Source organism: Scophthalmus maximus, chromosome 4 (assembly GCF_022379125.1).
Source record: "Scophthalmus maximus strain ysfricsl-2021 chromosome 4, ASM2237912v1, whole genome shotgun sequence".
NCBI classification, from domain to species: Eukaryota; Metazoa; Chordata; class Actinopteri; order Pleuronectiformes; family Scophthalmidae; genus Scophthalmus; species Scophthalmus maximus.
Window position 1 is genome coordinate 28065510 of NC_061518.1, and position 25189 is coordinate 28090698.

Here is a 25189-nt window from a genome sequence, read left to right on the forward strand (position 1 = left end):
AGCTCCTGTGGGGACCGGCGAGCCCTGCAGAGGGTGGTGAGGGCCGCTGAGCAGACCTTGGGCACCCCACTCCCCCCTCTGCATGACTTATACACCACATGCTGTACCAACAGAGCCAGAAGGATTATTAAGGATCCCCATTACCCCGGCAACAAACTTTTTGTGACCCTCAGGTCTGGCGGACGCCTGCACTGTCACAAGACACGCACAGAGAGGATGAGGAACAGTTTTATCCCCGTGGCAATCAGAGCCCTGAACTCTGCACTCTGAACACTTGAACCATAACCATATTGGAGTGCAACATTTGTACATCTACCAGTCGACATAGTTTTAACTTTATATCTGTTTATAATATTTTTCATTTCATATCTATTGCACATGTAAATTAGCCATAATGTAAATTAACCATAACCTAACTATAACTTCTGCTAAAACTTTTATTGTAATTTATTGTATTATATTCTATTTTATTCTATTTTATTCTATTTTATTCTATTCCATTGCACTGCACTGCATTTTATATTTTATATTGTATTTTTGGAATTTGAGCACAGAAGTACAGCACATGTCACCAAAACATTTCACTGTGCATCCTGTATGAGTATGTGACAAATAAAAACCTTTGAATCTTTGAATCTTGAATGATCAGAAAGACAAGCAGCCAGCCTCCACTTCCTCCATCTCTTCTGGTTGGGTAAATGAGTCGCTCTGTGCAGGATGGTCGTCACTTCTCCCCAACAGCATGTTGATGCTGTTCCTGGAAGGCTGAAGGTTTCACATCAGCTCCAGAAAATAACATGGTGAAGACAAATGATCATTAAGCTGTGCAAACCTTTGTAGGTGACTTTGGTCCCATTAGGGGGGAAAGCTATATATATTTTAGAGGATTTTAGTGTTGTTTATTCTATGTTGTTATTATATTTATTGCTTAGTTGTGTCTTTAGTATTTAAAACATATTCAATTGTATTTATTCAACTATTTTATATTTATTAAACTATATGAATTGGCTGATATCTTCCAGAATTAAATTGTTTGCTTGAGATATTTCTGTCTTTCATTGCTTGATAAGCAGGGTAATCGCTCAGGTTCTGAGTCAAAAAGTATAATTATTGTATGTTATAAATGACTATGTGACACATGAGGTACAGCTACTTCTTAAATTAATATATATATATGTGTGTGTGTGTGTGTGTGTGTGTGTGTGTTAATGTTTGTGCACCCATTTGTACAAAGCCTGTTGGAGTTGCAAGAGGAAAAAAAACACTAGAGGTTTGTGGAATGTAAACTAATCTACCAATATCATTACATTATTAAAATACCAAGCCTCTGTACCTGTCAGGTTATTAGGTACACCTAGGTGGAGCTAAAGTAATACAGCAGTCCTGGAATAAATGTTAACCTCAGCCAGTTATTAATATTATGCTTTATGTGATCTTTTTTTGAGTGTTGGCTGTCCATCCCATATGAATGATTATAGACTAAATATTAGAAACACCTCTCAGTAAAAGTCAGTACAGTTCAATGGCAATGGTTTTGATGTTGTGACTGATGGGGATTTTACACAGTTTATATATACTAAACCGCATTCATTTTTATCTAGGTGTACCAAATGAACTGTCAAGTCTAAGTATAAAGGTTAACTCAGATATAGTTAATAAAAACTCATATTGATTAGAAATTATATATTATGTTGTAGTGAATGTGACATAATTCACCTTTGTTGTTTAGTGTGGTTCTACACACTGTCTATGCATGTGTTATGCATGTAATTTACTGTCCTTGCTCACTTCATGTATGACTGTTCAGGGAACGTGGTCCCTTTAAATTATCTTAATGTGTCATGACGTTGAGCCCGATGCCGGTGAGGTTTCCGGTCAGCGCCATTTCATGAGCAGTTGGTTTTCCTATACAAATAAAAGACACACGCATTTGTGTTGGTGATTTAAATCCTCAACACCTCTCCAACGGTTACAGGGACTTTTTGGAGGCACAAATAAAAATAGAGGTGATTGCTCAGGTGTCTGAAAGCTAGTAGTAGCTACTAGGTATTGTAATCTCTTACAATGCTCATAATGATGCAATTAAAGCTTGTTGTTTTACCAGGGAACATCTTGCATCCACAAAAAGGGAGAGATGCTTTACATCGTAGGGGTGAATCAGCCTATTCCTATTTCTCTTCAAGGGGTATGTTTATATATGTTTATTGACTGTTTACTTTCTCCAAGCAGTAGAAATTGTGTTGGAGGATAATAAAATAATCATGAATTCTTCTGACTCCAGGTTGGGCCAACAACTTCCCTTTGCTACAAGAGAAAATACATTGTGATTTAAGAGATTCTATTCCATCTCCATGTGAGTGTCCCTGTTTCCTACTTTAGAGATGTTCCGCCCATGTCCGCATGCCGATGTGTCCTTGGGCAAGACTGTTAACCCTAAATGTAACACTTACAGTAACTGGCAGTGTATGAATGTGGCGGGAAAAGCAAGATATAAATACAGTCCATTTCCCACTAATAACTTTTTATGGCTCTCTTATAGGTCTTCATCGTCATCAGATCTTCATGTAAGTTGCAATTACGAACAGGCATGGTCTATTTTAGGCACAGAGCCTGTGTGAAATGACCTAAAATGACCAGGAGCTGAACAATGTCTGCGCCTTTAACTGCACAAACCCCAGAAGCAATGAGGTGAAATTCTTCTGTACTTGCCGAGGGAAACCTGCCTGTTGTCTCAGAGAGTCGAATCAGCGGTTCCAGCGCCAGTGGTTTGGTCAGAGTCGCAGGTTTTATGAAGAATGGCAATGGTGTTACAGTGGAGCTGCAGCAATAAAAAGTAGTTTTAGAGTAAGGCAGTTCACACTACTCTGTGTTTAAGGCTGTTCAATGAACGTTGCCTATAGGCTCCGTGTTTGACATGCTTTTGGAGTTCCAGTTTTAGAGCCAGCGAAAGCTGATAGTTGGGCGGCTCTGATCGCTGTGGATGGAAAATGTGTCATGATGTGACACTTGTAATTTTGAAAAAAAAAAAAACAACAACTCTAGAAAGGAGTGCAGAGTCTTTTGTCGTGACTCTGTGTGGCTGATCAATAATATTGATTAAATCCTGCACTGTCTGGAGTGAAGCTCAACATGTTCACACTGCAGTCTCTGAGTCTTTGCATTAATGGAGCACGACTGGCAGATGTTTTTATCCACAACACAAAAGCTTCATAAGTGTACATTCTGAGGAGAGAGCAGGATTTTCATACCAGCTAATGCCACAAATTCATTTATTAGTTCATTGTATAAATTCACCTCTAAACGGTAATTTCAATAATCAATACATTTTATGTTCTTTGTTTTTATCTTATTTTAACCAAACTTTTTGATTAAGGAAAATAATATCATAAACTGGAATCAATGAGCAGTTACAAGCTATACAAGGGTTCTGTAGAAGGGCTTCTGCCATGGACTTCCTCACTCAACAGACTCTTGCACGACTTCCTCATTCCTGCACTTACCAGAAGCTCTCCGCCACCTCACTCTGTTCACACTCCTTTCACAGGAAAGTCTGTCATAGTTTTGTTCCCTATCCGACCCGTAACACAGAGCAGCTTGATGACTAAATAATGAAAAGATCCCAGTGTGATTGTATGTTAGACAGGGAATCCATCTAGGGAGTAACAATATAGCATTTGAGAGGAAATGACAAATTTATGTGTTTTTGTGAATAAGTGGGTACTTACACAGTACAGAAAATAAAGTGTTCACAACCTTGTTCATATTGTGTAATTAGAGTAGAAAGGAGCAAGCAGTCAGATATTATACTGTGTTACAGCACATACACAGTATTACTACTATTTAACATGAAATGCATCTTGAAGAGGAGGTCGATAACACCTACAGTACAGGGATTTATTTTTGTCTTCTCTACGACCATATCATTTGGAACAATGACAAGTCAGGAAATGGATTTATACTTTTGAAGAAGAGGTCCTAGCAGGGTTTTTTTTTAATCCAGCACTGTAGCAGCTCATAATGAGTGGGCTGGAGGAGAACTCAAACAGCAAGGAAAGACTTCTATTGTCCATTGTCGAGTCAAAATGTGAAGCTGTGGCTGGAAGTGTTGGTTACTAAAAGAGCGCTCCCGTTTTCCTGACGAATGTGATTAAAAGCTCTCTTGCCATGCAAACCTGCACGCCTTTTGTTTGCCAAAGAATAAAACATTGAGTCTGTGAATTCAGATCTTTTCTACAAGATCAGATCTTTTTTTAAATGGCCTCGACAAAATGACTGGTACCCTGCACAGGTGGTAATGAATGAGTGGACAGCAGTGATATTACAAGCAGACTGCTGATGTTTAGAGTACTTGTTAGTAGGTGTCTCCAACTTAAAATCGGTCATTCACAAAATGGAGAAAATGACTCACTGAACTGTATTGTGTCATTTTGTACATCACACGGACAAGGGAAAGAAAAGAAGGGAGTTGTCAGAGTAGATAGAGAGAAAAGGTTGGTAATTATATTGAGACGCTCAAAAGGGCAGTAAGCAAAGTATGTGGAGAAAGATTGTTTGTTGTCGATAATCGAACTGCACTGGTCGGGGCTCGAACCCGACTGACGCGTTCACCACGAGTCCAAAACCTCTGGGTCGTAGCATCTGTCGCTAGCAAAACAAATTGGGGTTTTCAATTTATATAGCCAGGGCTGAGCCGAAAAAACAGATTATTATTTTTTCAGCGCGCACACTGAACCGGCAGCTAGCGGACCGTGAACAGGGTGATAGAACAGAACATACTGTATATCTAATAGCAGACTAGATGGATTCCTGGTACCTCTCCACATTTTTGGGGGCAGAGAGGTCGGCTCCGCTTCTTCGTTGATTCTCCCTTTATTTTACCTTTTCCTTTTTGAGCCCCTGGTGGTGACTCCAGCGGGCATGTAGTAAACGGGCACTGAATCATCCCATTGGTAAAGTACTGTGGAGGGAGATTCATGAATTGGGGCCTTTGCTGCTTCTTGGCCCGGACAACAAGCGGAAAATGATTTCCCAAGTTTGTCGGTGCGTATTTCAGGATAATGTCAGGGTGGCTGTGAGCAGCTGAAGATCAGGAGAAGTAAATCTATGACACAATGGCTTCGGACGAAGAAAAAAACGAGTCAGAGCCCAGACCTTAACCCAAGGGAGATGCTGTGAAATGAGCTCAGGAGAGATGCTCACACCAAGACATTTTAAAAAGCTGCGGTTAGGAAGAATGGTCCAGAATTCCTCCTTCAGGTTGTGCAGCTCTGATGCACGGATTCCAAGAAGCACTCGCTTGAAGTGCACTGCTCATTGGGGCTGTTCAATAATGCATAAGACATCATTTTCATGATCATGTTTTGTATGCTATTATCGTATACATACTGTGTTTGTTTAAAACGTGTGAATTAAATGAAGCTCAGATCACATTTTCTCATGGCAAAATAACACAAAAAGAACAGGGTATTTTAATGGGTGCCAATCATTTTTCATGCCACTGTGTAATCTACCATGTGATCAATTGCCAAGTACAGTGTGTCAATGGTTAGGAGGTCCTCTTACCTAATTCAGGGACGATTCAAATCCCCCCCTGGTGGAAAAATCAGGTCTGGAACCTTAGTCTGTAACAATGTTTGGCCCAGATTATTGGGTATAGTGTGAGGAGTTTACAGAGCCATTCTTAAAGAGATGGATTATTTTGGCTCTTAAAACAGCAACAAATTCAGCTACAACAGACCATCCACTCCCTCATGTAGATGCCCAAACTACCTCAACGGTCACCTTTTGACGTGAAGGAGCAGTGGCTCTGCTCCAAGCTCCCTCTGGATGTCCACGCTCCTTTCGGCCACTCAAAGATACTTCATTTCACTCACACCCAAACTGCAAGGAGCAATCCGCATGCTTTCCAGCAGAGAAACCATGGCCTTAGACCAAGGGACATTGGCCGAGAAGCTGAGTTCACCCTGGACAGGTCGCAAACGTATCACAGGCCCAACACACAGCGACACACAACCATTCACAGACTCTCACCCCCCGCCCCACCCCCATATACTGGGCACTCACTGAAAACATGAGGTTTTAAGTGCTTCTACCACCTCATGATCTGACATATGTGTACCTTAAACTGTAACAGCCGCTGTATATTTAAGACATCTGATTGATGATATGTACCTCGCTGCCACAATGCACTAGCTATCTGCCCTGATAATTTGAACTGATGCTGCAATCTTTTTAATCTGTACAGCGCTTTGGTTGTTTTGAATTTTAATTTGTACAGTTGCTTTGAATTTTAAGTTGTACAGTTGTTTGTTTGTTTTGAATTTTAATTCGTACAGTTGTTTGCTTTGTTTACGTTGTTTTTCCTGTCATTGTGGTTTTTGTCTTGTTTCGATTTTGCGTGGACAACTACTCTGTTTGACTTTGAATTGCCTCTAGGGAACAAAAAAAATTAATTGAATTCACACCTACGGTCAATTTAGAGTCTCCAATTAACCTTACCCCAGTTCTGCATGTCTCTGGACTGTGGGAGGAAGCTGGAGTTCCCGGAGAAATACCCCCCCAAATGTGTGTGTGTGTGTGTGTGTGTGCCTCTGTCTTGTGAAAGCACACCGGCAGTTGCACACATGAGGAGCGAGAGTGGAGCAGGATGTGTGCAGCACTCGGCTCTGCTCAGTTTTCAGGGCTCAGTATGCAGAGAGGGGATGCAGCAGTCAGCAGACTCTTTCCCCCGGCTCTCCATCCATCTGCCCTCTTCCTCCCATCTACCTTCCCTCCATCCAGTCTTCCCATTAATTCCCCTGCCTGCCACCCTCCCTTGCCGTGTCCTCCCTCTGTTTCGTAGTGGTTTCTCAGTGCAGACCGGGAGCTCTTCTACCTACAGCAGCTGTTCAGGATGTGAGGGAAGCAGGTAAGAAGCCCTCAGATTCTTCTCTCTGGCTGGCTCTGGATTCTTTCTCTGCACTACACAGGCAACAGTTCTCCATCTATGCAAAGATGACGTGATACAGGCTGTGCTGAAGTGCTGGATGTGAGGATTTTCTTGGAGAAATGAGATGTTCAGATTTGTTTTGAGGTTGTTACAATTGTGCAGAGTGGATATAGACATGGACACTGACGGTATTGCTCCTGTATTTTTTCTAGGATACTGTTTCCTGAGTTCAGTTGTGGCTGAGACACTGTTTAATCCCAGATTGGACCAAATGGTGGTGCTTGTTTTAGAGTGGTATCTTCAGGTAACTTCCTGCCGATCGCGTAGCTCCACAGGGAAATTATATTCTCAAAACTAGAGTGAGAGCCCCCCCGAGAGTCAAATTCATTTTCATAAAAAATAAAAATAAATAAATATATATATATATTTTATTTTTTTGGTATTTTACATATAATGCAAAGCAGAAGTAATTTAAGGTCCTTATACACCTCATTCCTCATTCCTGCATAAAAGATTGTGTATGAAACTTAATGTGATTTGTGAAACCTAACCCTATCGATCGCTTACCCTAACCCTAACAACCCCACCACCCCCAAACCAGTAAACCTAGGGGAAACACTGGAAACCAATAAAAGTGAAACATGAAACATCATGATGACACCTGAGACTGACTCAGGTTCCAAATAAAAAGTGTCAGATGGCAGCACCCTTATCTGGGACATTCCGGCTTCGGCTTCATTTTTGAACAAACTTCAAATACTGTCATTGTGCTATAGCTGGAGGGAATGTTATCTGTTGCTATTGGTTCGGTAGCGTATTTCAATTTACAATTAATAACACAAACTCAAACCAAGGTCCACATGTAGGTCTCAGGTCCAAACTAGAATGACACTCGGTAGAGCACATGCCTCCACTAAGGTCATATCCTAAATCCTAAATGTCTGTGTAGCTCTTATTATAGAAAAATAAAAGGGAAAAGGAAGTAGACTGATGATCTGCACCAAGCTGTGCAAACTGTATGCCTTAAAAAAAATTCCAAAAATGTAGAAAAAAGGCCCTCTATCTCGCAATGTTAAAGAAAGTGATTAGGAAAAAAATCCATATCCAGGAATTTTATGGATATAGATCCATTGACTGGATCCATATCAAATCCATATCAAATTGTAATGGTTTTTTATCTGGCCCCATCCCTCCATCAAGATTGGACCATATCTGCTCAGTACTTTTTTGTGAAATCCTGATGACCCCAACAGATGGGGTGGGAAACAAACAGAAATATGGGGGGGAACATAACCACCTTGGTAAAGGTAATTAGCACCCTGGTCCCAATCATGTAAAGGTCAAAATTACATTCTTACTAGGTTCAACCAAGCAACATATTTTTATTTTTGACTAGTGCTGCTGCGCAAGACTGCAGCAGCACTGGGTAAAAGAAAATATAATGGCATCTCACAACACCTCCTAAGATCACTGTAGTAAGTGAAACTAGGAAACACAGTGACCGAGCATTATTTAGTTGCTGAGGAGCTTGTTCTCAATTCAGATCAATCTAAAACTATTTTCCCCTAGGTAGAATGGTAGAAAAGAAAACACAGACTACAGTAATAACCTCTCTGTATTACCCTGTCAGCATTGCCACACAAGCATTGTTTTCACCCCTGTGTGTGTGTGTGTGTGTGTGTATGTGTGTGTGTGTGTGTGTGTGTGTGTGTATGTGTGTGTGTGTGTGTGTGTGTGTGTGTGTGTGTGTGTGTTGGGGGGGGCAACTTCACAAGTCAATCACCTTCTATTTTTAACAAAATTGGGTATATTCCTGTGGGGGATTTCTCCAGATGATAAATTTTTGGAGGTGATCAGTAGCTAGGATACTTATCACACCTCGAAAGCGTTTCATATTTAGATTTGTTTTTTTTATGAAATTGCATTTTCATTTTTTTAAACTGGATGGATGAATGCTGTAAAGGAATATCAAGCTACATTGCACCCAAAAACATCAAATGTAGCTCAATATTCAGCTAATCGTTTTCCAGATTTGTTGCTCTGGACCAAAGGCTGACTAAAGCTGGAAATGAAAATTATTAAAAGGATTGTTTTCTGTTATCAATAATCCCTCAGGTAAACTGTATGCAGGCAATTAGAGTAGGTATAATAGGCTAGCTTATTGCAATCAATCTGCTCTCAGGTCACAGCTATTAATCTGGTGATGACAAGCAGCCTGAATCCAGAACAATCCTTTAATGTTGTTGCAGAGAAACTCTACATTGTCATGGATTGTTGTCTTTTTTAATTGTCCATGAACAACTCAGCAGTTCCACTCTCTGATCGCCTGAAGCTTCTGGTCTAAGAGCACTTTGTCTCTTCTGACTCTCCCACACACAGTGGTGACTTCTCTTAAACCCCAGGTTGGCGGTGGATGGATAGTCACACAACAGTTTGACTAACTGCACATTTTGTTGCAGATCATTTGTCATTTGAGGAGAATTAGAGGAGGCTACCAAACTTTTCATCCCAGGCACAACATGGATTAAAAAAAGTATCAAGTGCATTCAGAAACTATTGAGACCCCTTCACTTCTTTAGTTTTCTTATGTTGCAGTTCCAGGGCTTGAAATTGGGGGGTAGGCACCAGTACGCTGTACCGGAACTTCTACATCTTACCTTTTAGAGTACCGTTACCTTCTCTTGCGTACCGGTACTTCCCGCAAGATGAAGTTTAGTTTAGTTTAGTAGATATTTTATTTATCCCGAGGGAAATTCAGGCATCCAGCAGCATTTACAAACATACATAGATTAAACATACATAAATCCTACATAAAATAAAAATATAAAATTAAATTAAATATGAAACTATAACTATAAAAACTAGCTTATGACAGTGCAAAACGGGAACGGTGCAAAATGGATGTGCAAATGAAGGTAGAAATAAATTTTCCTTTTCTATTGTCCTCCCTGCCTTTACTAGGAGCTGTTGTACAGTCTGATGGCCAGGGGGACAAAAGAGTTTTTCAGTCTGTTGGTGAAAAACACTTTCGTCCCCCTGGCCATCAGATGAACACGCTGTTGTCGTGATTGACAGCGTGTTGATGAGCCCCAGCTGTCGCTGCTCCAAAGCGCTGATCAGCTGTTCATTCAAAATGTATCAATGCTAAATGTAACGCATGGCCACATTCAACACTGCACTTTCTTGGACCCTTATCAACACACATGCCACATGCAGATGAACGGTTCTTGAGATATGTCTGACTGAGTCTGAAAATTAACTTCATTTCTTTGAAGAACACAAAACATGAAATTAAATGGAAATCATAATACAGGCAGAATTATTCTTTTTTCAAAAGAAGCTACTTTTCCCTGTTTTGTAATAGTATGTGGGTGGGGGTCGTCGGGGTCCATACACATATAGACTGTTAGGATATTAATGGTGGTGATCATCACTCATACTCATTCATTCATAACGATGTGTTTATGATTAAATTATTTACGACAGCACACAATTGTTAACTTGTACAGTATAAAGTTCCTAAAGATCTAGCCTCCAAAATTTTTATGAAAGTTCACCAGATTGATGGATTTAACTTTGAAATGTACAACATTTTCTTCCGGGAGAGCCTGACCCCGATCCCCCTACAGGGTCTGACGTCCAATCCACCTCACAAGGTCCTATGGGAAACACATATGGACTGTTAACTTGGACAAAATTTGAGATTTCTCTGTTTGAACAATGTTGGAAAGATTTGGTAATAATTTAAATATATAAGTCAGACAAATGTGTAACAAAGGTCCAGTTGTTTTTAGACAGGTTATGCATTTTAAATAAACGTATGCACTGGTTGCATCCTTGTCCTCAAGTAAGTGAAGTAAATCCTCCACTCATTAATGTGAAAAAAAGTAATATCGCCAAAAGTATTCAGAAACTTTTGCATTGATTACACTTTGGCAGTGAGTCGCAATGACGCAACAAGCTTGGCACATGACTTGGGGATTTTCTGCCATTCTGTTATGCTGGATGGGGACCATCAGTAGAGGGCCATTTTCAGGTTGCTCCAGAGATGTTTGATCGGGTTCAGGGCTTTGCCTGTGCCATGCTTAGGGTGAGTGTCCTGTTGGAAGGTGTATTTTCAGCCCAGTGTGAGGTCCTGAGCTATCTGGACCAGGTCCCTGCTGCTGAAAAACACCCCCAAAGAATGACACTGCCGCCACCCAAAATTCCCTGTCTGGTGGATTTGTCCAGACATGATGCTTAGAAACTGAGGCCAAACAGTTCAATCTTGGTTTCATCAGACCAGAGAATCTTGATCCTCACAGTCTGAGAGTCCTTCAGGTGTTTTCATATGTCATTCAACTGATGGTTGTCCTTCTTGTAATTTCCCTCATCTCCACACAGGACCATCAGCTTCTTGGTTAACTCTTACCAAGGCCCTTCTTCCCTGATTGTGCTGGTTAAATTCAGTTATCAGCGATATGAGTGCGGTCACATATTTCCCCATTTTCACAGAAAAGTCAGCAAAATCGGAATCCCAGTGTTGTGTTCGGAATGGCTTTTAACGGGTGGGTTCCACGCTTTCTACACTCGTGTCTTAGCTGCTCCCAGCAGGCAGCAGAGAGATAGAGACAGATTTACTATACAGGACATCCTAGCTACCTCCAGAAAGATAGCAAAGGACTGATGACCATTGCTCTGACATAGGTAAAAACTGTACGCCAGCGTGGTGTTTAGTCGCTCCTCAACATATTTGCAGCGTCAAGGTGCCACATCGTCAGACTCACAGAAATTAAAACTAGTTCATTACTAAAGAACAGAAGAGACACAAGTGAACAATAAAAACATCCACAAGTCCTTATAATTCAGATTAAATGTATTGGCCAATTATTTTGTGAGTCCCCGGGCACAGTTAGTTTGATACCCTTTTCCTACTCAGCATGAAACAGTATTAGAGAACTATAATGATACTTACAACTCTGTGGCTATATAGGACTGTATAGCTGTTTATTTTCCCGTAATTAACCAGGATCCACATGAAATGGAAAACGAGGAAAGAATGAAAATACTTTTTCTTTCCCTTTACAAAGTCTGCTTCACTAGTCATTTATTATTCACATTCTACACTGTTTCTTTTTTAGCTTATGAATAAACATGAATAATGTTAGAGCTCTTGGTGCTGCCGTTTGAAATTTGCTTAATCTGCAATTTTACAGTCCATGTTGTATTATTAAATTATTATCAACAGTCTGTACCAGAGCCAGGCTGCTCGGTGACGACGGCCATCACATCAACTGACCAGCCTTAAACAGAGGTCCTATTGGAGAGTGTTGCTGTTTGGTAAAAAAAAACAACCTTCAGCATAGAACTGTGGTATCTCATCTGAGGCGGATTTAAGAGACTGAAACATCCTCGACGACCTTGATCAGTTAATGGGTCACGGCTCCAGGATGTAGGAGCAAGGGAAAAGGGAAAGCATGATTAGCAGAGTGGGGAAGTACCGTCTGACTTGCCTGACAGAGAACGCTCAGAGGGACTCTGGACTCTCTGTTTAACACAAATCCTGGCACTTTTGCACCTTCCAGTTAACTTCATATGCTATGGAAGCCTATAGGTGACTTAATTCAAATGATAATGTACATTGTTTTAATGAAAATGCAATAATCCAATTTTCATTTTCATTTTAATATCCTTGTATGGTCATTCGATGACTATATTAAAATTATAATGCAATTTGATAACATTATGAAAATTTAAATGAAATCTCCATTTGACTTTTCATTTTCAAAGACTTAACCTGCTCATCAGTGGACAATATTCAAATGTAATTGCAATATAAACAAAGCAGCCTAATTTTCAATTTAACCAAAGCAATTTGAAGGTCACAATTAAAATTAAAATGCATTTATAACAATTTGAAAATAATATTGCAAACTCCATTTGACCTTCATTTTCAAAGACTTAACCTGTACTTCCGTGGACATCGCCCCTAGTCATAGCATTTGAAATGTTGTGAACATGTTACCACGCTCTTAGAACTTGAAAATGCAAGTTTATACCAGCTCTCATACAAAAATAGTGCTTTCTGGGGAAAATGTGGAAAAACAAAGAAAAATACAGAAAAAAAGGGCACAATAAAATCATGATCGAAGTGCAAAATAGCAAAGGTGCGCTTCCATACGCTTCCATGCAGCATGTACTGGTCAAAACATTCTGGTTGGTTGCTCCTGTTTAGCCATGCTAACGTAGCTTACAATGTTAACACGACGCGGATGTTCGTTTTCTCATCTGTCCATTGGCGTCACAATAGGTCACAGAGCGTGATTAATATGCATTTTTTTGAACGCGTTATTTTTTCTATAATTAATTAATTAATCAAAATGAACATGTTATTTTGACAGCCCTAATATTTTTACCAATGTATTTCTGATATTTTATAGATTTTTTTAAGGGGTACGTTGTGTGACTGTTACTTGCTGATGTAACAGTCCATCATTTCCTTGGCGAGTTTTTGTTTAGTGTGTGCAGATTAGATCAACTAAAACGGGGAGGTTGGGGGTGGCTCAGGTCAACAAGGCTTTGAGTGGTCAATTTTCTGAAGCTCTGATCGTCTCTCAGGTTAACAGGTTAGACCTGCCAAAGATCCTGACTCTAAGGCAGGTCACCTAAGGCTGTGGTGAAAAAAAACTGTTAATGGTCACAATGAAATCTGACTTGTTTTCAACAAGGGAAAACAAAAGCCTGGTGACTGCATTCACCTTTTAGACAGCTGAGCAGCGATGGACAGTTAACGAGTCGCAGCAGGTCAGCAAAGTATGCAGTATGTCCCCTTGCATAAGCCAACACACGTCCTAAAACTCCTGGTGACTAAGTTAATATCCTAATTGTATGAGATTATTAGTTTTCACCATCACACTCATCACATCACCCAGCTAGCCAGCTCTGACCCAGAGAGATTCCTGATATATGATAATTTCACAGCCTCTTTCTTGTCTACCTTGTCTTGAATCACTTCACATTCACTGTCTACCTTCTGCTTTTTTGGTGCCATATGCAACACAAGTGACTGGGAAAGCCTGTGTGTAGAAAGAGTTTAAGCAATCTACACATTTTGTTATATGTAGCAAAAAATAGAAACAGCACTTTAATATTGTCAGTGACCCAAATAAATTATTAAGGAAGGTGGCAAGCTCTAGGTCATAATTTGACCACTCATATATTAAGGGTTCATTAAGTCATTGTTTATTTGGAAAATGGGAGCAGCTGGTTTCTTTTATTGGGATATGATGAGTTTCTTTATTGGGATATGATGAAAACCAGTCTAATGCAGTACCTGATATGTACTGTTCCACCAAAAAAACAACCAGATAGATTATTTGTTCAAGCAGCTTATTACAACGTATGTGGTAATTTTAGAGGCAGCAGACAGTAGACCCGGTAAGTCCGTCAAGTTTATGAATTTCACTAGTTTTGCTTATATTCTGTAAAGTAATCGTGCTGATTCTCTGCCATGGCACCCTAACCATCACCCTTACCTTTACAAGCCCAATAACCATGCGTTGGTAAAGCAAATAAAGCCCCACAATGCTGTGAGGTGAAAAGTATTTGTGGTTTACCTTCGGTCACCAGGAGAGGCGCTAATTTAGGAAGTGGTCGATTTGGTCATTTTTACCACATACAACCTAGTTCTTCATATGAGTTGGAGGACTTGTTGAAATTTACTCATTTATTCAAAACATTTTGCCACTTTGAAATGTAGAAGGACATCCATTATATTTGTAGGCATGTTTTGAATTTGATGTTACAGCTGATGTTGGTCAAACTGGGATCTCATCACGTCAGTGGTTTGATGTGATGAATATAACGTATATGCTGTTTTATTTGTAGCTACCACACTGATCATCTATGACAGTGGTTTTCAACCTCTTTGGCTCGTCACAGGTGATGGCCTTAGTGTGAACTAGTATTTTCCCCCCCAGTTTTCTGTCACTTCACTTGTCAATTTCAAGGGGTCTAAGGACAAAGTGTAGAGTGGGTGAGGCTATATCACAAAGTGAAGAGTGAGTGAGGCTGTATCCTCAAAAGAGAATGCTAATGTAACTTGACACAAAGTTCGGAATTGACCAACCAGTATGAAGAAATGGGCAAAAGAGGAAAGTTGATGTTGTACAAAAAATATATCTCATTATAAGGTTCCCTAATCATGAAATTGAGCTAAAAAAACAAGGCTGAAGCTGGGGGAGAGTCAATTAATTAAAAAGGCCCAAGAATCAATTAGAAAGAGGGAAATGGGCTATTTGTAGTGGGGTGTGCCAAGCGTCTTTCCCTTGTTACAGTTTATAAATTGCGGCTTGGAAAAGATAACAGTATCATGCGCTTATATTAATTCACGTGCACAAAATGAAACTCGCAATTTCAAGCAGCAACCAGTGAGGATCAGTCAAGACAATATATGGATGATGATGTCACTCCTCATTGGTGCACATAATTTTAAAGTGGAGCACTGGGGTGTCAGTGGTAACTGCGAGGCTGATGCGCCAGGTAGGAGGGTCATATTTTCTAATATATATATATATATAATGTACTGGAAGAGATGCAAACAAGTGCCAAAAAAGAAAAAAGTAGTGCACTTTTTGCGATTCAGTTGCAATATATATATATATATATATATATATATATATATATATATATATATATATATATATATATATATATATATTTGGGTGCATGAAGTGTTGCATTGAGATGTGAGCATCAGTGGAAGGGCTTGTCATGTTTTGGTTGGGTTTTAATTTTTTCTGTAGAATGTACGGTAAATGTCACTTTTTTACGTGTAAAGTCAGAGGAGGGGGGGCTCTTCAAGAGTAGTCACCCTGGGGCACCCTAGGGTGTTAATCCGGGCCTGCTCTGTGTCATGGAATTTCCGTCTATCCTGCCTGAGAAACACTTAAGATGAGTCTTCTCAGGCACCAAGCAGGCCATCTTATCTATGGCAAGCCGAAACAATCAGAGAGCAGATGAAGTCTCATTCGAGGTGTCACAGTCGCGGGGAGATGACGACATTACTCAAAGCCCCATACACTACAGAGACCGAGGATGGGGAGACAATCTTGGGACGCCGAACACTGTCAACCTGTTGATCTGTGTAGGGAACCGGAAGTCTCCTCAATATGGAGCTCTTATAACAAATACTACTGCTTAAGACAACCACGGTTTCCATCTTCCTGATTCATCATTCACTCCATCAATTATTCCATTTCACTCTGGACCATACTGCTCCCTAGGAATGAACTCAGTTGTCTCAAGTATTAGACACAAGCAGCAGCTCCAGCACACCCACACTACACACTGCACACATGCACTGCAAAATGACTCAATATTTTACAAACATTTCACCAGAATTTGTACCACATAATAGACACAAACCCACATGAAATTGAACAGGGAGAACAGCTTCAAAGTTAGACATGCAAAGAAGGTCTGTACCTGCACACATGAGGAGGACAAGCAAAATGACTGATCTCAGTGGGTGATTGGCTGGTAAAGTACTACAGATTGGAGGTCACACCCTAACAAACAATTAACCCCACACCACACATGGAGACAAGGAGTCAATCGACCTTTGTTGCGGATGAAATTGAAATCTGTGCTCTCATGCGTGCACTGTCGGGTTTACTGTTTGTTTGGGTTTGGTTTTGGCCTTAATTCTGTTTAGAAAGTGTATTTAACAGTTTTGAAAATAGCATGCAATAACATAGCATGTATTTGTTAATTATTCAGTGTAGGACTGGGATCAAAAAAATGGACCTGGAATGCTCTTCAGTTTTTCAGTTCTGGAAAAGGGTTATTGAAACATTACGAGGATAGCGCTGGAAAACCTTCCAGAATCTCCCCAACTGTGTCTACTGGGAGATAGATCAGAATTACCACCAGGAATATCAAAAGCAGAATTTGGTTTGGCAATGGCAGGCTTTATCACGGCAGCTAGAATTATTCTTCGCCACTGGAAGAGATTTTGCTGACTGGGTGAAGCTGATGAAAGAAAATGCTTCTTTTGAATTGATGATAGCTAAGTTAAATGTTAACAAAAGGAAGTTTTACCAGGTCTGGGATAATTTTGTGAACTATATTAAGGATGGTAATAGGTGCCTATAACATATGAGGGAAAGAAGTCTGTTACTGGGGGTACAAAGGGATGATACTGTGCTGTGCTATGTTCATGTGCTGATATTGATTTATGTTTATGTTTTTTGGCTGTTTTTCTGTGGAGTTTCTTTGTTATGTTTGACAAACATTGGTTTGTACTGTTTGTATAACAGTGTTTGTTGATGCTTCATATGTCTGACCAAACAAAAATTCTAATATAAATACACTCAAACGACATGCACTTTCGCTACAGCCAGTGCCCAGTGACTGCGCCCGTAAATGCAGAACCGACAGCTAGTGGATCGTGAGGAAATACTCGCCGTTGTTAACAAAAAGTGTATTGGGTTAAAATTGCTTAAGGCTACCGCTGCAGGCAACAGGTTGTGACAGTCTGACTGCGTATTCACTCAGTGAAGACTTTTTCAGACTGCCCCAGTGCATGGCGAGATTTCACAACTCAGAGTGTAAATTCTAAACTGTTGCATCTTCATCAAATGTAAAACTGGAAGCATTTACTCACATTCTGAAGTGCATCTGGACTTTTTTCAGTGGGAAATTACGAGGATCCAGACACGTTAGATCAGTTTAAAGTTCCCTGTGCTGCAGGACCAGGCGATGCATACGTTCTGATGTAATATGGAGATTGACATTGTGGAAATTGATTCTATAGACCGACAAGGAGTCTTTAGCTGAGTCTGCTGCATCGCCAGAGTCCCCCGGCACAGCTTTTCTTTTCTTGTTGTGTCTTGCGGGCAATGCGACCCACACTTCCATTTCACATTGCTCACTTAGAAATGTTGTGTTTGCCCAGTTCACAAAATTGTCTGAGCCCTCTTTCACAATGTCAAAAAGTTTTTCAGTTACTGGTGTGTATATTTACTCATCCAATGGGCGTCCAGGAGATCTATCGCGCTGGTCTGGGGGTACCTTGACAAGTGCAAAGACATGCTTCGAAAAGACATGCTTTTGAAAATAAACATACAAAATTTTTCATTCATCGTCTACCGCTCTATCCATTTAAGGGTCGCGGGGGGTCGCTGGAGCCAATCCCAGCTAACAATGGGCGAGAGGCGGGGTTCACCCTGGACAGGTCGCCAGCCTATCGCAGGGCCACATACAGATACGGACAACCATTCACTCTCACATTCACACCTACGGTCAATTTAGAGTCTCCAATGAACCTGACCCCATTCTGCATGTCTTTGGAGTGTGGGAGGAAGCCGGAGGACCCGGAGAGAACCCACGCACACACGGGGAGAACATGCAAACTCCACACAGAAAGGCCCTGGTTGAACCGGGATTCGAACCCAGAACCTTCTTGCTGTGAGGCGAAGGTGCTAACCACTACACCACCGTGCAGCCCCTTACAAAATTTTTTCATTAGTATAATTTTTTTTATCAATACAATGACCCTGAGCGGCCCATATAGAGGGCAGCCCTTCTGGCATTTGCCCAAATTCCAGATGGCCAGTCTGTCACTGCTAGCTTCAAATTTGTGCTTCATCTTGTGTTTTTGGAATCTGTTTGGATTTTGGAAAATGTAGTCATTGAATGAACTTTGTGTGAAAGCAGTGCTTTAGGGTAAAGACTTGGTTTTAGGGTTCAGTTTCGAATAAGGGTATGGCTCAAGGTTAGGCATTCGATGGATGAGCTTAGGACAAGGGGCTATAGGGAAAGCATTATGATCCATGATCCTCTCATAGTGTTGCCTCTGAATTTCAAAATATTGTTGATCCTTTCCATTCAAAACAACATGTTTCTGGTTCTACTCACACAGGTGGTTATACTTCGGACCTTTTTTAAAAAAATTGGGTATATATATTGATCATATCTGTTGTGATCAGTAATCATAACGTTTTTTGATCTTTTTGTAGATGCTCACTCCATTTGTCACGCATCATTAATCCGAGCACAGTTGACTAGTTTCTCAGAACGTTTTTACTGTGATCTTAATTCACACCCGAATGATGTATGAGGATGAGTATTTATTGCAGTCTTTTAATGATCACTGTTCCTTGCTGCTTGATGTCAAGTTCAGGACAAAAGCCTCAGATTCTCTCTCTCAACATTTCAGTAGAAGAGGCCCGCAGGGGCTGGAGCCAATCCCAGCTAACATTGGGGCTGGAGCCAATCCCAGCTAACATTGGGCGAGAGGCGGGGTTCACCCTGGACAGGTCGCCAGCCTATCGCAGGGCCACATACAGAGACGGACTCTCACATTCACACCTACGGTCAATTTAGAGTCTCCAATGAACCTAACCCCATTCTGCATGTCTTTGGACTGTGGGAAAAAGCCGGAGATAACCCATGCATACACGGGGAGAACATGCAAACTCCACACAGAAAGGCCCTGGTTGATTCGAACCCAGAACCTTCTTGCTGTGAGGCGAAGGTGCTAACCATTACACCACCGTGCAGCCACAACTAACTTCACCAATTTAATTTCCTCTTCAAAAAGAAGTCCTAAGATTCTAATCAACATTATTATTAACATTGTTTCACTGCTCTCCTCCACATGACTATGTTTTTACGTTAATTATTGCAAAAAGCAGGCGCGGACCGTCCATATGGGCAGGTAAACAGGGTACAGGGTACTAAAAAAAGTGATCAACCCCAAAACATAGTTCTGGATACTATTTTTCCACATGAATACACCATACAGTGATTAAATCGCTATCTATTCTGTAAGTTAAAAAAAATAAATAGATTTTTGAAAAACAGATTTCACGGATTCAGTCTCAATTTAATGCATTGTGCAATTTTGGGGCAGGAGACCTCAGCGCCCAACAGTTGCTAGCAGATTAAACATGCTTGCTGGCAGATTAATCATTAATCAGATTAATCAATCACCACAATCGTGGTCAATGATAGGAAACGCAATAAACGCAAACATTGGGTCAGGAAAGAGTCTTCCCTGTACTGCTCTACTCTGCAGTGCTCTGCTGTTTTCTTGAGTTAGTCCGGGGCGCGCACGTTTAGACTTACTTCAGAAAAGGCGACCAGCCGCCACACAGTGTCAAATACTGTAGAATGTCTTTATAAAAAAACATACAATCGACTAAAATTGAAGAGAAGTAGGTGATTAAGCAGCTTGGCTCTGATATACCAGACATTCATTCTGGTATTTTTATGTACTGTCTATTCTCTAATGTAGTAATTATTAAACATGATTACTATAATAAGTATATGATATACTTAATTATTAAAATAAGAATACATAAAAGTGGGCATGGCTAGAGTTTGAGTCCCCCCTGGCAACAAGTTACTCACCTTCTTTGTTGATAAGGTAACTGTGATCAGGTCTGATTCTCTTTCTCAAAACACAGCTCTGGACTTTTTCAGCTCACAAGAGCTGATGAATTTAACCGGGTAGATGGAACTGACCTTCTAGCCCTTTGGACATTTTACCATCTTCTTTGTGTTTAAAAGTTTTACCAATTCTTCTCCCTACTGTTTAAGGTATTTAAATTGTTCATTGTGCATAGGCACTGTCCTGTCATATTTTAAACATGCTTATATCTAGCCTATTGTAAAGATCCCAGTTCATTCATTCATTCATTCATCGTCTACCGCTTTATCCATTTAAGGGTCGCGGGGGGTCGCTGGAGCCAATCCCAGCTGACATTGGGCGAGAGGCGGGGTTCACCCTGGACAGGTCGCCAGCCTATCGCAGGGCCACATACAGACACGGACAATCATTCACTCTCACATTCACACCTACGGTCAATTTAGAGTCTCCAATGAACCTAACCCCATTCTCATGTCTTTGGTGTGTGGGAAGAAGCCGGAGAACCCGGAGAGAACCCACGCATACACGGGGAGAACATGCAAACTCCACACAGAAAGGCCCTGGTTGAACCGGGATTCGAACCCAGAACCTTCTTGCTGTGAGGCGAAGGTGCTAACCACTACACCACCGTGCAGCCCAAGATCCCAGTTTATCTCCGGAATTATAGGCCTATATCAAAACGTACCTATTCTATCAAAGCTCTGTGATAGTACTGCTTGATCTTTGTTCATTGTTTTAAACAGTAGAACCCCATACTCTGATTGAGGAGTTACAGAACTCTCCGGGCATATCAGGCACTCCATTAGACTGGTTTTCATCATATCCCACTCACAGGAACTTCACTCTCAGACTTTGTTTTTGACTCCCCTCCACTGTCTTGTGGAGTTCCACAGGATTCAGTTCTGGGGCCTATGTTGTTCTCTCTGTACTTGCTGCTGAGGTGAGATCATAAGCACATATAATATTCATATGCGATATTAGGAATTGTCTGTTTGCAGACAACATCCTACTCCAATTTTCATTCAGGACTAGCTGTTAAGTAGTCTAAGCTCCTTGGCTGTTACACAACTGTCGGAGATTGGACAGCCAGCAACTCCTTACAGCTCAACAGGTTTTAATGTTTGCTCCAGATAAGGTCGTCCCTGTGATTAAACAACGTTTAGAGCTTCTTTCCTCAGCCTCCCACTCCAACCTCTGTAATTTCAGAGGTTATATTTGACCAGTCATCCTGTTGAAGCAGAGGAATCCATCAACAGGAGAAAACATGCATTCAGGAATAATGATCAGCTATGAGTAAGAGCTGCACAGGCGGAGTTAAACCGGAGACAAAACAACAGGATAAAGTGACTCTTGAGGAAAACTTAAAAAACACAAACTTTGGAACTGTGTGTGTATCTCATTAATGTTTCTGACGATACTGCCATTCCTGGGCCATTTACAGGTACATATTCCATTCAGGATTTTGTATAGTGTTACAAACATTGACCATAAGTCTCTTGGCGACCATTGACCAGTGGTCATCCACAGAGCCGGTGGACTCCTATAGGTACCGGGGCAACCAATTCCATAAACAACTACTGTGGAAGTGTCATGTGGAGGATGTTTGCTCCAGGGCGCAGCAGAGAATTGGACCTTCCTGAGAAGGCTCAGAACCTTTGACTGAACAGTCAACTGGCTTATATACTTAGACTCAGCCGTGCTTGGTAGTCTGTCAACATGCCAATCTCAAGGCCATTTTTCAATAGACTATGGCCAGAACAGGAGCAGTCTTCACACAAATTTGGCCTGAACATCTTGTGATATTGTAAAGTCGTGACATGACACTCACCACAGTCCTAACCTGAAATGAGAGAGTCACTGTTTACTTTTGCTTTATACGTACATGTCCTCAGTGTAGATGAACATGTCATGGAGCAATGTAAATGTTGTTTTTGATTGTGTTTTTAGACTGCAGACACTGTCATGTCCAAATTTCCCATGGACAATTTTAAAAGTCTTTGTTATGTTTTTCTTATGTTATCAGTCCATGCCATTCGACACCCATATCAAGTAGGTGATCAGATATTGTTATTTCCACCGACAGCTATGTGGGCAAATGCTGAACCCCATCAGTTTAAATGGCTATTTGAGAGTTAAGGCTTTTAGAGGTTAGGGGTAGAATTAGGTTTGGATTACAGTTAGACTGTTAGAGGCTTGTATCTCAACGCCGGACCTATTTCCACATGCTGCGATGGACAATTGTCTGGCTGCATCTATTATGATTCTTCCACAGGGTAACAAGGCAATATTCAGAATTTGACACAGGGCATGTAAACAGCAAATTTAAATTTTTGGACTTTGGCCTCATTCCTATGATTCAGGTTTTAATATATATAATTTTACATTAATTGGACTATACACAGCTTTGTGTAAACAGGAACATTAGTGGAATATTACTAATCTTTTTGTTTTCATGAACTGATTAAATGTCGGCTGAAAGAGCAGCAAAAGGTAACAACCAGGTTTTCAACACTTCTATCACCAAATGAGGCAACAAAATGGGCCAATGAGCCTATGGCTCACTGATTAAAGTATTGTAATATTTACATATTTGCAGTATTACAAACTGTATTAAATTACTGTGATCTCTAAAAGCAGTTTTCTGCATAGGAGAGCAGAATGCGAAAAAGTTGTTGGATCTTGGTTTGCTGCTGATGTAAAGTGAACGATTCCTTCTGCTGCAGCTTCACCTTGAAAGTATTAAACTGGCAAACCATGTGTTGACTTGAATTATTATATGAAATAGTCACAGAAAATCAGCTAGCTCAGCAGTTACCACTCAAAGTGCTTTACAGCACCGACCCTCGGGTTAATTGACGACCATATCTATAATCAACAAGATATCATTGTGTCACCCCTGGCTCCATGTTTCAATCACTGGCGATCGGAGCGGGAGCCATAAAATAACTGTTTCATTTGACCTGTTAACACCTGTTGGGGTTTTTTTTCCCACTGTGAAAAGAGGCATATGTCTCTTGATAACAGAGTTGGCCTGGGTCAGAGAGTAAAAGAAGCTTGGCAGCATTCAACAGGGCTGCACCACGTCTCTGCTCAAACTGGGCCATATCCTGAAGCACAAGGGCGGCGGCAGTTTATTTTTTACCATCCCAGAGGGGTATCTGACTCTGACAATGACACAGAGTTTCTGTTAAACCGCTTCTTCGCTCCACACCCTCTGAACCTTTCCCTTCCGACAATCACAGCCGGTTTACGTTGTGGACGACTGCCTGTGTGGAGCTGACATAACTTGTGGCCCGTTTGATCCAGAGGTCTTCTAGGAGAGGCTGTCTGTAAATATTTGCTGTTATTGCAATATTTATATGATATTGCTTCTCGTCACCTTCTCGGCCAATAGGAACAACTATACACATCTTTAATTTCTGACGACGACTAGTACAAGTATAAATGGACCCTATACTTTGGTGCCCCCACTCTCTCAACAGCTGGTTTTGGACATAATGTCATCCTTATTATTCATAATAATATGTTGTCTCTATTTTCCTCTCCTACAAATTATTATAATGGCTTATGTCATTTGTGTTATTATTATTATTAGGCTAGTCATTTTATCTCGCCAGTAACCCATGTTATGCTCTATCTCACATCAACCCATTTAAGAATTGCATACACATATATTGTTCTTATATTGCAACACTTTTCTTCTGTGAAGTTTTATCCCAATTTCTGTGACTTTTTGTAATAATTTTTTTTAAAAAGTTTGGGTTGCATCACATACACACATATAGGGGTATCTTTTCAGAATAACTGCTCTCAGCTCAAACTCCATGATTAGAAGAAGCAGCAGTAGGAATATCAGGAACTATGCAGCAGCTAACTTCCCTTTTCTCACATGCTCTGTCTGGTTCTGTCATACTCTGCCCCTGTCCCTCTCCGTCTTTTCTCCATTCGTCTGCTCTTGCCCACTCAGACAGCGGCGATGTCCTGCCCAGACTCTCGCAAAAACCAAACAGGTGTGAAATAAATTTTGGAGGTGTACATTTTAGTTGTGAAATATCTGAAAGTGCTCACATTTTCAGATCTTCTTTTTTTGACCAGGCCAGGACAGGACCAGTATTCAGACAAATATGGCCTGAAAACTATCTTGTGATTTTGTTCTTGACATGACGCTCACCACAGGCCCAACATACCATGAGAGGGAACAATGTTTCTTTTCAGTCAGGCTGGACAGTAGCTGAGAGGAAGTTCTGCATCAAACAATTTCACTGCAGATTTTTTTTTCTTTTCCCCCCCAGATTCTCATTCTTTCCTTCACACAGACATCGATATTAACCAAAAGACTGAAAACCTAAGACTGACTGAACTGTCTTTTGGTTTTGGCCATGCCTGGATTAAGCTGTCGGATTTTATTGCAGAATGAAACATTTATGTTTTTTGAATCACGGATTTGTTATCAGCCAAACTCAAGGCTATTTAAAAGTTCAAAATGTACACATTGGGTTTTTTTAAGGCTATTTTATGTATTTTTTCATTTTGACTATTTTTAGTAAACAGCAATCGATTTATAAGAGCGATGCCGGAGCCACAGCGAGGCGGGAAGTTAACGTCTCAAAAAGGCCTCACCACCAACTGTGATAGAAGTACACAACAGTAATTGAAACAGGAGAGCAATGCAACTCATGTCTGTCGGCTGGTCCGATGCGTTCCACTCAGTTGCGGGCTAATTTACTCTTGAACGGAACGATAGGAACGACCTCCTCTTGCTGCCATCCAGTGTGAGTGAGTGTTCGTCTTCCCCGCAGGCCCAGCCTTCTGCAGACTTCAGCTCGCAGGTGAATCGCAGTGGCGGC

At 40.8% G+C, this 25189-nt stretch overlaps 1 protein-coding gene across 1 annotated transcript in view; it reads left to right on the plus strand.

The window, feature by feature from the left end:
* Positions 1 to 6683: 6683 nt before the first annotated feature.
* The window catches only part of LOC118302405 (cortexin domain-containing 1-like), a 32788-nt gene continuing 14282 nt past the window's right edge, over positions 6684 to 25189 (plus strand). Inside the window, exon 1 of the mRNA XM_035628500.2 lies at positions 6684 to 6907. The gene's annotated coding sequence lies outside the window, so the exon portion shown is untranslated. The remainder of the gene's footprint in view (positions 6908 to 25189) is intronic.